Raw genomic sequence first — 6,042 nt, forward strand, 5'->3', positions numbered from 1 at the left:
TTTGGACACTTGACGGCAGTTGAAGTCCCATTCTCACATTTGTAGTAACCCTCACATGTTGTAGGGAATCGATAATTTCCGTCTTCAGTAGAATTGCAGCTTGGAAGATAGCCACCGTCTTCTATAGGTATTTCAAATGTAGATTTGCACTCTTGATCGTGAAGAAACCTATAACCACCACCAGTCAACCATATTTTATCGTATGCACAGGACCCTCCGCCTATGGTTCTCTCGTCTTTACATCTCATGTAGTAATAAATCCGAACGCTCGTTCCTTCACTGTAATAAACAGTGTTTGGCCACAGTCCGTCAGATTTCCCTTCACAGTTGGGATACATTCTCCTACATGGGAAAGTTGAAAACTTCAGCTTGTAATATCCACCTACAGAGAAAGAAAATCATTTTACTTAAGAAAAAAATATAACATTTATAAAATCAAGTTATGCAAAATGAGATATGTAGTAAAGTTTTATATCAATTTATGCATACTGCAAAAGAAGTATATTCTGTTTTAACATGACTAAAACCTGACTTTCTTAGGAAATTGCAACATTTTTTTTTTCTTTCGCAATTTCATGATACTGAAAAAAAATCTGAGATGTACCTAAAATTCCTGATTGGAAGTATGACAAAAACAAAGACAGAAAATAAATATGTTAAAATGTTTGAAACATTATATATTTTGTCTTAGAAAGATTATTGGAGACAATTATGTAATTGGTGCACTAAGTATGACTTTAAGATTCAATTAGAAGCAACGCAGGTATGTCAATGCTGTATACAGGTCATCATTGGGCGAATTTACACTATTTTGTAAAATGTAACATTGATAAATAGGAAAAGCAATGCATACAACATTAACTACATGTATAATTACTAATTGTATAGACGTCATAGAGTCTTAGGCTAAAAGAAACACTCCAGTACGACTCCATCATTTGACGTCTATAAATAGAAAAATAGTCTTAATGAAAAAATTAAAAGTTCAACACTACCCTTGGGATAATTGATATCTCTTTGTAAAAATTTTAATGATAAATCATAACTGGGCCATTAAAGAAGAAGGTATGGTTTTAGCTTTATTGTGCCCTAAATATTTAATGTTTTCAGAAAGTTTTGAAACTGGCATAAATATTAGTCGAGTATATGACTGTAATAAATCAGGAAAGAATATAGCATGATGGAGTACCATTCTGGATAAATGACGTCATTAATTTGATGCATTTCTCTATTTTAAACAGAAAAAGCCTCAAAATGAACCATTTTAAGGGTTATTTTCCTTAAGAAAATAGTGTCCACAGCCGTCGCCCACGTTATTTTTTCGATATGTTGTGTAAAATTCTTTGAAAAATCACATATCTCAAAATCTTTGTGGGCGATACCTGTGGACAATTTTATCTGAAAGAAAATTCCATTGAAAATTGATGTCTTCTGCAACTTTTTAAGAAAATACGGGAAAATGCACAAGTTTATGACGTCACAATTAGCATTTGGAAGGTCATGTGAGAATAAAGATTTGTATGATCTTTCTGCATGGAATTTCAATAATTCAAAAAGCATGAGTTTTAATTTTTTACATTACTTTTATTTTTAAGAAAAACACAGGACAAGATTTGTATTGAAACCGTACCTTGTTCTTTACTGCTAGAATACAACTATCCAGTCACAGAAAAGAAATATTCTTAAGTTTCGCATGAAACCTTACCAAAAATTTTGTACATACATGTACACTGTACATAAGTACATATATAATATGCTTAATCAATTATTTTATGCAATATTTAGAAGGTTCAACATATTTGTCTAGTGGACGTTCTTGACGTGTTATTCGTTTTGTTTTAACGTAATGCACTAAAATACGTCTAAGAGTAGTTTGAGTTATTAACAAACTTTATCATGCACAAATTCAAAGCGCCCTTTTTGTTCATTTGTTTAATTAAAAGTAGTCTATGATTTATTTTACTAATAATTCAAGTACAGAGAGATAGCGATAGGGCCCAAGTCGTTTTAGTACTCTATAAGAAGCGTTACGTCAATTTTTCCGTAGGGCTTTTTTCAAAGAGTAACGCTCAACGTCAAAAACATCGAGCGTAACGTCTTACGATATTACGGCAGTCGTTGAAGGGATAGTCGTACAGGCATCTCTCACTGTCGAATTCCGAGGTACTAGGACATGCTAGGACAGCTGCAAAGAGGACGGGGGTTGGTCCGTGGCTTGACCTCACGGAGAAGTAGTTAATTCTTTAGACAGTGTTAATAAATAAGAGCTCAAAAGATTTTACTGGTTCTCAAGGTGGGGCCATGGAAGAGTCTATGTGCAGTTTACAGATTCATATTTTCGTTTCTTAGACTTTTTTTTTTTTTTTTTGGTGCTGTTTGGTTCGTGAGCGAACTTGTATTGTAAAATTAAGTCAATTTTGTTGCATTATTTTAAAGACAACTTGAAATCAATCTGTATATAATGTCTGTGATTTACTTGTAATTTATTTGTTGAATGTCCCTGCAGGAAGCCTTGTCGACTTTAGGCCGCGAAGTTATCCGGTTGTCAGTCTGTCAGACAATCTCAGTCCTCGATGGCAAAGATAAAGTGAGGGTTACCTCAGGGTGGTGGATCGTTTTTTTAATATGTTTGCAGCGGGAACGAGAATTGTGCCTCTCATCACACACCTGTTGCTCATTCAATGTCAAGTCATTGGAAGGGGTTATCTCTTGGGGTCCTCTGCACCTATGTATGGCCCACGCATGGGCACTTCCTGTGTTGAGGGCAGTGTGTTTCATGGCATGTCGATAAAATAAGCGAGGATTTCCAAGCCTCAGTTTAGTGCACTAAAGATGATGATCAGTGATGTTTGTAACAGAGAAAAATGCGGAATAGTAGGCCTGGGTACAAGGAAGGACTGTCTCAAACCTTGCTAGTTTTGAACTCTTAATATTCGCCCGATAGGACAGCCTCATAGTCTTAGGTAAGGGGGCAAGCTTTTCCCGATAATGTTTGCGGAGTATATACATGTGGCACAGGCTAAGAGTCTATTTTGCAATGTTGCTCACACTAGAATGTTTTTCATGGGGAAGAAGTGTTAATCATAAAAATGTATGGCGGCCTGAGGTCCCAACTCGACTGTGGCGGTACTTAGACCAATCAGTGTTAATTGAAAATCCCATTATTTTTTGAAGATGAACCCATCTGAAGTGGATACGATTGAAGCTTAACCCCCTCAACTCTACTTTGCAGCCCCCTGTCATGCCCAGGTTGGGATTAGGATATATCAGGACCTGTTTCATGTTGAACCTATTTAATTTTGATTTGATGTTGCCCAAGTCTGAGGGGAAGGAACCCTCCTTTCCCATTGGAAAATTACAGTAGCTGCAACGTTATTGTTGACAACTTACACGAACGATCAGGTTACATGAACGATTCCGCAAGATTAACGCACCATAAAATCTGTTACACGAACGATCCTTCACGCATACGATTCTACACGTTACACGATCTTACACGATTGCTAACGCAAACGCACAATTCTTCACGCAAAATAGTTCAAATTCTTTAGGAATGGATATTTTCAAAATGAAATAAGGCTTTATACCTATTTAGATTTCAAATAATCATTGAAATTATTTCATCGACTTTGAAAAATGAAAAAGAAATGAAAAATAAAATAGAAATGGGTATTTCTGGAACTAAATAGATGTAAGTATTATGAAATATTTTTGATTACAAAAAAAAAAAATAATTATTTACGTAATTCTCCATCTTAAGAAAACTGATTTTTTATTCGTTCTATCGAGATGTACATGTAGGTAGACCGTGAGTTTTGATTGAATTGGATTTCAAAATATACAGAAGGGGATAAGTTTGAGAAAAGATGCATGAAAATGAATTAAATTATAAGTTATATCCATGTTTCCATTAGTGAATCTCTAAAATCAACAATTATTTTACAAATCATTTACTTGCAGAAATTAAAAAAAATAATTAAAAGTAAGCTCCAGAGATAAACACTGATAAACAACACCCCGACAATCATGTCGTGTACATGTACATTAGCCGAATAAATATTTATGTAAGCATTGAGAATTGTTTATTTATTTATTTGTAAAAATGTATATTTTTGATCCATTGATTTTAAAAATATCTTGATCATAATTAGCAGTAAACATAATTAACATCAGAGAAAAAATCCTTAAACACATCTAAGTACGGTTTATCACAACAACAACAACAACAAAAAAAAAAAAAAAAAAAAAAAAAAAAAAAAAAACAACAACTCTACACAGATAGCAAGACTACATCGGGCCAACGTTGGTTGATGGTTGGTAGGTTGGTATAGTGTTGGCGGTGGGCGGTAAATGTTGGCCCAACATTGGTCCAACAGATGATATGTTGGCATGAAAAGTGGTCCATCGATGTTGGGTATGCGATGTTGGGTCAATGTTGGTCCATTGTAGTAAATGTTGGCATGAAACATGACCATTATATGTTGAGCATTGATGTTGGCCCAGCGTAGGTCCAACCAAGTAGATGCTGGCATAAAACAAAGCCACTGTATGTTGGGATGTAATGCTGGCCCAAAATAGGGCCAGCCAAGTAATGTTGACATGAAACACATGGAATGTGTGTTGAGCATGTAATGTTGGTCCAATGTTGGCCCAACGTAGTAAATTTTGATTATAATGAGGCATTGATTGGGCTTTCAACGTTGGTCCAGCGTTGGTTCAACGGGGTGAATATTGGGAGGGAAACAACTTTCATTAACATACATGTAGCTGATTTGTTAATTACACACATTCAACCACTTAAGCTTCTGTCAATAGAGATTGCAGCTCACCTTTCGTTAAAATATTATGAACAATGGGATTATCTTAATAACCCATTTATTAATAATTTACAGTGTATGTGTTAATAAAAACGAACAAATTACTCCAGAACCTTATTTATGAAAATTACATTTTTAATAATGATCTTTGGTTGTAATAAGTATCCGAGACCATTGGAAATACATGTAGAAGTTTTATTCTGCACAGTATATAATTTTGTAGATGATCTATTTAGCATCATGGATCTTAGTGCTGAATTTTAGAGCTCCAAATAATTAGGTCAGTGGTGAAATCCACTGACTCAGCAGATGACTGGCTGTTTTCCCAGGAAACTGGCATCCTAATCAACTCTGTTTCGTAAATTCGGAGTAGTCACATCTTATCACTTGCAACACTTGAACAAAGCATATACATGTACGTGTCCGTTTTGAATCGCAAGAAAGAGAAAATAGATTGTTTTAGCCCTTGAAATGTAAGTATAGTCATTTTTTGTTATGTGTGATTGACATCTCTGTGTCTCTGTGAAAGTTTTAACTTGAGCATAGTATGTAAAATTAAACAAGTTTTTCAAAAAATGCAATTTTCAAAATATGCATGTATATTTACAAGTAGTCTGATTAAGTTGTAACTTATAAGTACTAAGTGACATCATTTTTGAATGGATTAAACTGATATATTTTTTATGTTGTTTATAGCATCTGATGTGGAGAAAATCCTTTATGTTACAAGATCATTGATGTTTGGAGTTTATGGACAGAGAGTGATTTATCTGTGTGAGAGACATGAATTTTATAGACAAAGAAACATGAACAGGAAAAAGGAGTGAATGATTCAGAAGTAATTATTATGGACAGGAGAACATTCCAAAGTTTCATATATTTAAACGCAGGACTCTTATTCTAGAGGAATAATAGTGATTGAAGTGATATTGGATAGACTTAAGAAAACAGTGAACTACTTTTGTTTCCCTCTATTAATTTCATTCCATAGGATTGACCAGAAAAATAAAAATAAAAAATTAAATAAAACATTTGTTTGAGGAACAAGCTAATTTACAATGCAGGGTTTATTCAATTAATTGTGTTTTACTCATAATTATGGAAATACAAAGGTTACAGGGATTCATATTGTTGAACTAATTAAAAATAATTGAACCGCCGATCATTTGCCAACATGTTTATAGAACGTAGGGCCAACGTTGGTCCAACATTCATACTTAGTTTT

This window comes from Saccostrea echinata, unplaced genomic scaffold (genome assembly GCF_033153115.1).
Source record: "Saccostrea echinata isolate AGI-Se365-2 ecotype Australia unplaced genomic scaffold, CSIRO_AGI_Sech_v1 ptg000040l, whole genome shotgun sequence".
Lineage (NCBI taxonomy): Eukaryota > Metazoa > Mollusca > Bivalvia > Ostreida > Ostreidae > Saccostrea > Saccostrea echinata.